Source organism: Mustela erminea, chromosome 5, assembly GCF_009829155.1.
Source record: "Mustela erminea isolate mMusErm1 chromosome 5, mMusErm1.Pri, whole genome shotgun sequence".
NCBI classification, from domain to species: Eukaryota; Metazoa; Chordata; class Mammalia; order Carnivora; family Mustelidae; genus Mustela; species Mustela erminea.
The window spans coordinates 53,571,960-53,584,294 of NC_045618.1; the positions used below are offsets into that span (position 1 = coordinate 53,571,960).

The following is a 12,335-nucleotide window of genomic DNA, read 5'->3' on the forward strand; positions in this document are numbered from 1 at the left end:
TTTGTATGGAAATACAAAAACCCAAATAGCCAAAACAGTATTGAAACAGAAAAGCAAAGCTGAGGGCGCCTGGGTGGCTCAGTGGGTTAAAGCCTCTGCCTTCGGCTCAGGTCATGATCCCAGGGTCCTGGGATCGAGCCCCGCATAGGGCTCTCTGCTTGGTGGGGAGCCTGCTTCCTTTCCTCTCTCTCTGCCTGCCTCTCTGCCTACCTATGATCTCTGTCTGTCAAATAAACAAACAAACAAATAAATAAATAAAAAGAAAAGAAAAGCAAAGCTGGAGGCATCAGAATTCCAGACTTCAATCTTACTACAAAGCTGTAGTAATCAAAACAAATGGTATTGGTACAAAAATATACACATAGATCAATGGAATAGATTAGAAAACCCAGAAATAAACCCAAAACTTTATGATCACTTAATCTTCAACAAAGCAGAAAAGAATATCCAAGGGGAAAAAGACAGTCTCTTCAACCATGGTGTTGGGAAAACTGATCAGGTATATAAAAAAGAAAAAAAAACTGGACAACCACCTTACGCCATACCCAAAAATAAATTCAAAATGAATTAAAGGGTTAAATGTGAGATTTGAAATCATAAAATTCCTATAAGAGAAAATAGACAATAACTTTTTTGACATTGTCTATAGCAACATTTTTCTAATAATGTCTCCTGCACAAGAAAAACAAACTAAAAAATAAATTATTGGGACTACATCAAAATAAAAGGCTTCTGCACAACAAAGGAAATAATCAAGAAAACTAAAGGGCAAAATAGTGAATAGAAGTTTTTTGCAAATGGCATATCTGAGAAAGGGTAGTATCTAAAATGTACAAAGAACTTATTAAATTCAACACCCAAAAACCAAATAATCTAATTAAAAATGAGCAAAAGAAATGAACAGACATTTCTCCAAAGAGAGCATACAGATGGACAAAAGGCACATTCAAAGATGCTCAACATCATTCATCATCCGGGAAATGTAAATCAAAACTGCAATAAGGTATCACCTCACACCTGTCAGAATGGCTAAAAGCAACAACAGAAGAAATAACAAGTTTTGATAAGGATATGAAGAAAAAGGGACCCTTTTGCACTGTTGGTGAGAATACAAACTGGTGCAGCCACTCCAAAAAACTGTATGAGGTATCTCAAAAAGTTAAAAATAGAACTACCCTATGATCCAGTAACCATACTACTGCATATTTACCCCCAAAATACAAAAACATTGTTTTTTAAAAAAAGATTTTATTTATTTATTTATTTGAGAGAGAGAGAGAGAGCACATGAGAGTAGAGAGGTCAGAGGGAGAGCAGACTCCCTGCCTAGCAGGGAGGCCAATGCGGAACTCAATCATAGGACTCCAGGATCATGATCTGAGCCAAAGGCAGTTGCTTAACCAACTGAGCCACCCAGGTACCCTAAAAACACTATTTTAAAGGGATACATGCACCCCTATGTTTATTTCAGCATTACTTACAACAGCCAAATTATGAAAGTAGCCCAAGTGTCCATCGATAGATGAATGGATAAAGAAGACATGATATATAAGTGATGGAATATTATTCAGCCATAAAAAGAGTGGGATCTAGATATTTGCTATGATATGGATGGAGGTAGAGAATAGAACACTAAGAGAAAGACAAATACCATGATTTCCCTCTTGTGGAATTTAAGAAACAAAACAAATGAGCAAAGGGAAAAAGGTGGGGGGGAATCAAGAAAAAATAAGAAAAGACTCTTAGTTACAGAGAACAAACCGATAGTTATCAGAGGTGAAGTGATAGAGGAATGTGTAAAAGAAGTGACATGGATTAAGGAGTGCACTTGTCATGATGAGCACTGGGTAGTGTATGGAGTTGTTGAATTACTATATTATACACCTGAAACTAATATAACACTGCATGTTAACCATACTGGGAAATTTGCTAAAAATACAAACAGTGAAATGCATTTAGTAGATTAATAACTACGTATCAGGAATCAAAAATACATAGTGATTTAATACAGCAATGAAATCATATATGAAACGACAGTATAATTAGAATTATCACCTAATTAAGTATAACATAATACATTGTTTTCCTTAAAGATGCATCAAGACTTCTGCACAGGTCAAATAGCCAAGTCGAAAGAGATTGTGGTAGGAATCAAACTGCATCTTTGAGAGAGTAATGTCAACAAGATGGTAGAATAGGAAGTCCCAGCCCTTATTTCCCTACAGAAACACTTATTTGACAACCTACAGTCCAAAATACCTTGAGAGGCTTAGAATCCAGTTAAAAAGTTATAGTATCTCACATAAGCAAAACACCAAGAATAGCCACATTATACTGTGAAAGAAGAGCAATCTCTCGTTATCTGTGTAAGCCCTTGCCTCATGTTAGCACAGCTCAGTGTCTAGAGAGATCACATCAGCCCTATACATTTCCCATGGATGAAGGAGAGAGTAGAACCTGCATCCAAGAGCCATAGTCTTTTGGTGCACCACCTGAGGGGCCAGTTTCTATCTTCCTTTCACTGGTATTGATGAACAAGTACAGGCTGGATGTCTGAGGGAAACTAAAAAGAAAGGAAAGGGGAAGGTGGCTTGCTACAGAAATAAACAAAATAGAGAAAAAAGATAAACTAACTACCCTACATTTTTTTTTAAATATAAACAAAATTAACAAAGTTTTATCTGGACTAATAAATGGGGCTCAAGTGAAACAAAGAGAAACAAATTTTTTTTAAGAAAATAAAAAGAGATCTTAAGATTGTTAACACAGGAATTTAAAAGATCATAAAAGACTATTATAAACATGAATAAACATGAAAAAATGAATATCATAAAATAAATGGATAAAATGGATAAAATCCTAGAAATACACAACCTGCCAAAATTGAATCATGAACAGATACCTGAACTGACCAATAATGAGTAAGGAGATAGAACAACTAATCAAAAGCTTCACCAAAAAGAAAAGCCCAGATGGCTTCACTGGTAAATTCTACCAAACAATTAAACAAGAATTAACATCAATCCTTCTTAAACTCTTTATAGAAGTTAAACAGAAGAGAACACTTCCAAACTCATTTTACAAGGCCACTATTAATATTTAGAAGGACTTGATATAAAAAATAAGCAAAGACATTTAGTTTAGTCATTTCCCTTGCTGTGCGTAAGGTCTTTATTTTGATGTTGTCTCAATATTTTATTTTTTCTTTTGTTTCCCTTGTCTCAGGAGACATATCTAGAAAGAAGTTACTCTGGCTGATATCAAGGAAATTACTGTCTGTGTTCTCGTCCAGGATTTTTATGGTTTCAGGTCTCACATTAGCACTACAATAGCTAAGTTATGGAAACAGCTTAAGTATCCATCAACTGCTAAAAGGATAAAGAAGATGTGGCATATATTTATACAATGGAACTATTACTCAGCCATTAAAAAGAATGGAATCTTGCTATTTGCAATGATATGGATGGACCTAGAGAGTATTATGCTAAGCAAAATAAGTCAGTCAGAGAAAGACAAATACCATATGATTTCATTCATGTGGAACTTAAGAAACAAAATGAACAAGGGAAGGAGAAAAAGAGAGAGGGGGCAAACCCAGAAACGGACTTTTAACTGTAGAGAACAAACAGATGGTTACCAGAGGGCATGTGTATGGGGCAACGGGTTAAATAGGTAAGGGGGATTAAGGAGTATATTTGTTGTGATGAGCACTGGTGTTGTATGGAATTGCTGAGTCACTCTATTGTATACCTAAAACCAGTATTACAGTGTATTTTAAATAACTGGAATTTAAACAAAAACTTAAAAAAATAGACAAAGACACTACAAAAAAAGAAAACCACAGACCAATATTCCCAATCAATATAGATGTAAAAATTCTCAACAAATTACAAGCAAACCAAAATTCAAAGATTAAAATGATCATGCACCATGACCAGGTAAAATTTATCCCTGGGATTTAAGGAAGAGTCAACATATACAAATCAATTATTATGGTACAGAATGTTAACAGAATAAAAGATAAAAATCATACAATCATCTCAATAAATGAAGTAAAAGCATTTAAAAATGCCTTTGCACGATTAAAACTCCCAAGAAATGATATGGAAGGAAATAACTTCAATATAATAAAGGTTATACATAAAATTCTCACAGCTAACATAATCAACAGAGAAAAACAGAAAGCTTTTCCTCTAAGGACAGGAACAAGGCAAGGTGGTCATCATCCAATATCTATTCAATACAGTACTGGAAGTTCTAGCCAAAGAAATTAGATGAGAAAAATAAATAAAAAGCAACTAAGCCATAAGTAAAGAAGTAAAATTATTTCTGTTTGCACATGATAAAAACTGTAAGGGCTCCTCACACATACACCAAAAAACTGTAGAACTAATAAAAAACTGAGTTATGTTGTAGAATACAAAATCAGAATACAAAAGATCATTGCATATCTGTACATTAACAATAAAAATTTGAAAAGGAAATTAAAACAATCCCATTTACACTACCACCAAAAGAATAAAAGGCATAGGAATACATTTAACCTAGGAGGTAAAACTTCTACATGGAAAACTATGGAACACCAATGTAAAAAATTGAAGTAGACATAAATAATGAAAAGATTTCTCACATTCATGAACTAGAAGACTTAATATTGTTCAAATGTCATTTTTATCCAAAGTGATCAACATATATCATATAATTCCTGGCAATATTCCACTGGCATTTTCACCAAAAATAGAAAAAACAATCCAAAAATTCATATGGAACCACATAAGAGCCTAAATACCTAAAATAATCTTGAGAAAGAAGAACAAAGCTAGAACTATCACAAAGCCTGACTTCAAACTATATTACAAAGCTATTGTAATTAAAACACCATGATACTGGCATAAAAAATAGACATAGACCAATACAACAAACTAGAGAGCCCAAAATAAATCTACACAAATATAGTCAACTAATCTTTGGCAGGAATGCCAAGAATACACAATGTAGAGAGTCTCTTCAACAAATGGCATTTGGAAAACTAGATTTCCAAAAGCAAAAGGATGAAATTGGACTCTTATCTTATACCATACAGAAAAATCAACTGGAAATGGAATAAAGATTTAAGGTATAAAAATTCTAAGATAAAATCCAAGGAAGATGCTTCATGATATTGCATTTGGTAATGATTTCTCAACATGACACCAAAACCACAGGCAACAAAAGCAAAACACACAAGTGGGACTACATCAAATGTAAAAAGTTCTGTACAGAAGACAATTAACTGACTGGGAAAGGCAACCTATAGAATGGGAGAAACTATACTTCTCATAAGTGTTAATACTATATATATATATGTATATGTGTATATATATACATATATATATTTATATACTATATATATAGTATATACATATAAAATACAATTCTCTCTCTATATATACATACAAAAAAGAACTCAGACCACTCAACAGCAAAAACCAAATAATCCAATTTTAAAATGGGCAAAGGACCTGTATAGACATTTATCAAAAGAAGACATAAAAATGGCCAGTGATATATGAAAAGGTTCTCAAGATCACTGATCATCACAGAAATGCATATTAAAATCACAATAAGATACCACCTCACATGTTACAGTGGTTATTATAAAAGAGACAAGAGAGAATGAATGTTGGTAATAAATGTGCAGAAAAAGGAGCTCGTGTATACTGTTCATGGGAATGTTAATTAGTACCACATTTTGGAAAACAGTATGGAAGTTCTTCAAAATATTACAAATAGAACTACCCCACTTCTGAGTTTATATCTAAAGGAATCAGTTTTATTTCATTTCAAAGAGATATCTACACTCCTACATTCATTGCAGCATTGTTCCCAATAGCCAAGATACAGAAATAATCCTATGTCCCTCCATGGATAAATGAGGAAAGAAAATGTTTTATACACATACAATGAAATATTACAGAGCCTCAAAAAGGAAGGAAATCATGTCATGTGCAACAACACAGATGAACTTAGAGGACATTACACTAAGTAAAATCAGCCAGTCATCAAAGAACAAATGCTACATGATCTCACTTATCTGAGGTATCTAAAATAATCAAATCATGGGGCTCCTGTGTGGCTCAGTCAGCTAAATGGGTAACTTCAGCTCAGGTCATGATCTCAGGATCCTAGCATTGAGCCCCAGGTAAGGCTCCCCACTCAACGGGGAGTCTGCTTGTCCCTCTCTTCTCCTTCTACCTCTGTTCCTCCCCTCTCCTCAATGTTTGCTCGAATAAATAAATACAATCTTTTTAAAAATTTTTAAAAATAAGATAATCAAATCATAAAAACAGAAAGTAGAATGATGGTTTCCATGGACTAGAGGGGAGAGGGAAATTAAGAGTTGTTATTCAATAGAAAGTTTCAGTTCTAGATTTAAGTTCTAGAGATCTACTGAACAACACTCTATCTGCAGTTAACAACATTGTACTGGACACTTAAAACTCTGTTAAGAAAGCAGATAAAATATTCTTAGATTAAGTATCAAGTATTCTTTTGTTTTGTTTTGTTTTTAAGATTTCAATTATTTATTTAACAGAAAGAGATAGAATACAAACAGGGGAAGCCTCAGAGGCAGAGGGAGAAGCAGGCTCCCTGCTGAGCAAGGAGCGCATCCTGGGACTCCATCCCAGGACTCTGGATCATGATCTGAGTTGAAGGCAGGCACTTAATTGACTCGGCCACCCAGGGGTCCCTCAAGTATTCTTTTTTTAAGAAAAAAATTTTTAAGATTTTATTTATTTATTTGACAGAGAGAGATCACAAATAGGCAGAGAGGCAGGCACAAAGAGAAGGGGGAAGCAGGCTCCCTGCTGAGCAGAGATCCTGATGGGGGGCTTGATCCCAGGATCCTGAGATCATGACCTGAGACGAAGGCAGAGGCTTAACCCACTGAGCCACCCAGGTGCCCTAAAATATTTATTTTTAAGTAATCTCTACACCCAGTAGTGACTTGAATTTATAACTGTGAGATCAAGAATCTCACACTCTACCGACTGAGTCAGTCAGGTGCCTCAAGTATCAAGTATTCTTACAATTGAAAAACACACACACACAAAACCAAAACTCTACATTTTTTTTAAAGACTTACTTACCTGTTTGAGGGAGAAAGAACAGGGTGGAGGGGCAGAGGGAGAGAGAAGCTTAAGCAGACTCTGCATTGAGCTTAGAGTCTGACCATCCCATGACCCTGAAATCATGACCTGAAATGAAACAAAGAGTTGGGCGTTTAACTGACCGAGCCACCCAGGCACCCCCAAAACTCTCCATCTTTGAATTCACTGATAATAGTACTAATCTCTACAATTCTTCTTCAAGTGAAATATTACTTTGGTTTATTATTTTAGTAGGTTAATTAGATCTAATTTGCTTCACTTTGCTTTTCTTATCATAACATATTTCATTTCATGACTTAGGTAACCAATATGGAAATATTCCAATTGTCAGTATACTTATGCCAATTTTTATCTCAAAGTATGGACACAACTAAAGAATAGATTTAGGAAAACACACAGCACACTCTGAGATAGGCACAGACAAAATTTCATTGGCCACCTAATTGCCACAAACCCCTATTTCTGACCGTCCACAGTAGCATTTTCTTTCTACAGAAATTAGTGACAGTTCAAAATCAAAGTCAGTGTCTAATAACCTCAAAAATTTTGATTATTCTCATTATCCTTTGAAGAATAGGAAAAATACAGTATCAAATTGTGGCTGTGGAGCCAGTTCTCCAAGGGTCACTGACACCAAGACAGCTTCCGGTTAACAATGTCTTCCATTAAAATCGAATGTGTTTTGCGGGAGAATTGCTGGGGCAGGGAGTCTCCGGTGCAGGAGGAGGTATCCATCTCACTGCTCTTTATAGATATTCTTGCAAGAAAACTTTGCCAGTGGGATTCGCTCAGCAAGTGCGTGCAGCAAGTGACTGTGGATGTCCCATTGGCTCTGATCCCTTCACCAGGGAGGAGGCTATGTCACCACCACAGGAACAAAGTTCTGTGCTCTGAACTGGGAAGATCACTCAGCAGTTGCCCTGGCCACAGGAGATAAAGACCAGAAAAACAATTGGTTCAATAATGGGAAGGTAGATCCTGTTGGGAGATATTTTGCTGGCATCATGGCCAAGGAGACCACCCAACAGCTCTGGGGTGGCACCACAGGTCCCTGTACTCCCTCTTTCTGGACCACCAAGTGGAAAAGTATTTTGAGCAGGTGGACATCTCCAATGGTTTGGATTGATCCCTGGATCACGAAATCTTCTATTACATCGGCAGCCTGTCTTACTCGTTGGATGCCTTTTTTTTTTTTTTTTAAAGATTTTATTTATTTGACAGACAGAGATCACAAGTAGGCAGAGAGGCAGGCAGAGAGAGAGGAGGAAGCAGGCTCCCCGCTAAACAGAGAGCCCGATGTGGGACTCGATCCCAGGATGCTAGGATCATGACCTGAGCTGAAGGCACAAGCTTTAACTCACTGAGCCACCCAGGCGCCCCTCGGTGGATGCCTTTAGCTATGACCTACAGACAGGAAAGATCTCCAACTGCAGAAGTGTTTACAAGCTGGAGAAAGAAGAACAAATTCCTGATGGGATGTGTATCTATGCTGAGGGGAAGCTCTGGGTGGCCTGTTATAACAGAGGGAGAGTGATTTGTTTAGATTCTGAGAAAGGAAAATGTTTTCCAAACTGTTTGGAAAAGTTTTCCAAACTGTGAAACTGCCTGTTGTTAAAACAACTTAATGCTGCTTCGGAGGTAAGGACTACTCTGAAATGTATGTGACCTGTGCCCAGGATGGAATGGATCCCAAGGATCTTCTGCAGCAGCCTGAAGCTTGTGGGATCTTCAAGATAACTGGCCTGTGGGTCATCCTCCCCATCCCTCTGCAATATGATTGGCAGGCCTTCTTTCCCACTGGAGGAACTTTTAAAGGCTCAGAAAATTCTAGAGCCAAAATTTCAATCTAGTTCCAAAAAAAAAAAAAAAATCAAAGAATGATATTATTAACAGGGTTTACAATTTTTAAAATGTAGAGCACTTTAGTAAGTGCTCTTTAGTATGTTTTGATAACGTACTAAAAAGCCTTCTGCAAAGGTATTATAGAAATAGAGAAAATTTTTCAATCTATCAACCAGCCTCTTGATTCTTTGCAAATTACTGGCAGTGGGGCGGGGGGGACATGTTTGTTCTGCACTTCATACTTGTAATACCTAAAGCTTCAAAAACCTAATAAATAATGGCTTAGTAACAACTTAAAAAATAGTTATGGCTGTGTAGAAGTGTCCTTCCTCAAGACAACACAGTCCTCCCTTCACTCAAGAAGCTTCAGTTTGGTAAATTGAATTGATTCTAAAGTAAATCTCTGAATGCATTAAACAAATCACTTGTTGCCTGGGAATGGAAGTGCAGATTAACTACAAATAGGCACAAGGAATATTTTAGGGAGATTGAATTATTCTAAAACTGAATAATGATAATGGTTATACAACTCCATAAATTTATTTTAAATTACTGAGTAATACGTTTAACTGGATAAATTTTACAGTATACATATTAAGCCTTCAAAAAGTTGTTAAAATACCAAATGAGAATTTGCAAATCTAATATTTCACTATTTTTGGAACTCCCCCTGATACGTTCAAGTATTAATTCATTATTTCTCAAAATTCCAAGTTAGACAAACCATTATGGGTATAATGTGATAGTTTTCATAAACGTGATAGTGGTGCCTAACTAATACCATCAGTGGTTTATATAACTTGCAATAACACAATGAACATTTAAAGTTAACCTAAAATTCTCTAATTTGAAAAAAAAAAAGTATATCAGAGCACAAAATCACAGATCAACACATTGAACTGCTTGATTTCACTGGATCTCTTCTGCAAGTTGTGATAATTTACCTTTGGGAAAACCAGTGTACACAAAAGACCTGGTTTCCATTAGAAGCAATTTTGGACTCTGTGCAGTCCTACCATCCATTCCAGCTAACTGACTCCCTTCCAAATAGTAGGAACTATTTATAACTATCTGTCTCAAGAAATGGTGGCAATTTAAAAGGGTATGAACTGTCTGTACGTCTCAGTCTCTTGAAGCTCCTGCTGAATGAGACCTGTACCTGAGCATGAAACCTGTTAATTCCCCAAGAACTGGTTACATTTCATTCCCAAATCTTCTTTCTCCTTTATCTTAAGGTTCTTTTTGCTCATTCTCTTTATTTGAATAATTTTTACTCACATAGTTTTATACAGGTTATGGTATCATTTTGATAGTTTCAATTATATTATGAGATGAATTTCTCTTCAAAGAGCCCATATCTTTATTAAATTGATATGTGAAGGGGTTTCAATTTTCCATGCCTTTTTTCCCTCTGATATTAGATTCATGGGAATTCATGGAACATTGTATCTTGGTTATTTCATTCCAAATGAGTACAGTCTGGCAGAGCTAGCTATCTTATGTTCAGAAAGAACTGAATGATCAAGTCTTAAAAATCATTATAATTATTTTTAAAAATGTATTAAGTACTTATTATGTGCCACAGCATACTTTGCTGTTGTCCCTGTATTAACTCATTTAATTCTCACAACAAGACAGTATAAGGTAAGTACTATTATCATCCCTATTTTACAGATGAGGAAATTCAGGGAGAGAGAAGTGAAGCAACTCACCCAAGGACACTTAGTTCATAAATCAAGGAGATGGAGATTCGAATCCAGGTAGTCTGTCCCCAGAATGCTTGCTATTAGTTACTATACAATACTGCTATTTATAAAATTACTCCTAGATCATTTTTATTATTTCTTTTTTTTTAATTTTATTTTATTATTATTTTTTTAATTTTTAATTTTTTAATAAAATATATTTTTATCCCCAGGGGTACAGGTCTGTGAATCGCCAGGTTTACACACCTCACAGCACTCACCAAAGCACATACCCTCCCCAATGTCCATAACCCCACCCCCTTCTCCCAACTAATTTCAAATTCTCTTTTAAAATGTTACTTATAAAATATAGAAAATAAGAGTTCATATTTAGGAAAAAATAAAATCACTTAAAAAAACACAAACTAAAGATACTATAAAGCCTAAATATTTCTATACATACATTTACATTGTATGTTATTTTAAAATCTTTTTTTTAACTTAATAAATTACTTTTTCAGTTTAGTTTATCTGAAGTTCTAATCTATGTCATGTGTTCAAAAACTCTTCTGAACATAGACTCAAGTGTGTTTAAAAGTTCTTTTCCTGCTTCATGTACCAAACAGCTTTCCATTGGAGGCTTAAGCTTAAAAAGTATACTGCTCTTTCAAATTACTGATTTTTCCCCAAATATCCAGTGATGTTTTCAGTTTAGCAATATGTCTTTAGGATGCTTTAATATTTTACTATAATTTGAGGACAGTTCCAGATACTCTGTAATGACTATACACATTTTGTCAGGCAAAAAATAAAGAGGAAAGTTTGTACTTTAGATTTAGGATGGACTCATGACTGTGAGGTGCTGAGGTCACTCTGTGAGAATGATATCATGACAAGGAGGTTGCTGATGGAGATTGGTTTCCATTCTCCATCAGCAAGCCGGTGCTGATGAGTTCAAACCTCAAAGTCATTTGATTAAGATTTATTCTCCACCAAATATCTTACAATAGCTTCTATGCCCTGATTTTGCCTACCATGTCTTCTTGAATGTCAGTGAAGACTATCATTTGATAATGCCTACCTTGTGCCAGAAATTGTGCTAACTACTGGGGTATACAAATTGGCTAAAGTCCCTTTTTCTCAAATAAATTATAATATATTATGTTATATTATAAAGATATTATTATATATTTTATTTTTAAAAAGGCCTGCCTCTCTGCCTACTTGTGATCTCTCTCTGTCAAATAAATAAATAAAATCTTTTAAAAAAAAAAAAGGTACAAGATATAAGAGTAGTTCAGAGATACTACTCTGCTTAGGGTTATAAATGAATACTCCAGAGTAGCTTGTATTTAATCTCAGTTTTGAAGGATAAAGGAAAGTGGAATTAACATTTCTGCCAGATAGTTTTACCCAAGTACTCGCAAATCTTCAAAACATCTGGAGATGTTTCTCAGACTGAGAAACAAACTGGAGGTTCTGGAGGGGGGTTTGGGTGAGCCTGGTGGTGGGTATTATGGAGGGCCTGTATTGCATGGAGCACTGGATGTCGTGCATAATGAATGAATTTTGGAACACTTAAAAAATAAAATTAAATATATTTTTTTTAAATCTGGAGATGTAAGTTAGACACCTCTCAATTTATAGACAAATAAATA

The 12,335-nt window shown here is 35.2% G+C and overlaps 1 pseudogene; it reads left to right on the forward strand.

Annotated features, from left to right (window-relative positions):
- The first annotated feature begins 7,805 nt into the window (after window positions 1–7,805).
- On the forward strand, window positions 7,806–9,000 carry LOC116590125 (annotated as a pseudogene).
- The last annotated feature ends 3,335 nt before the right edge of the window (window positions 9,001–12,335 follow it).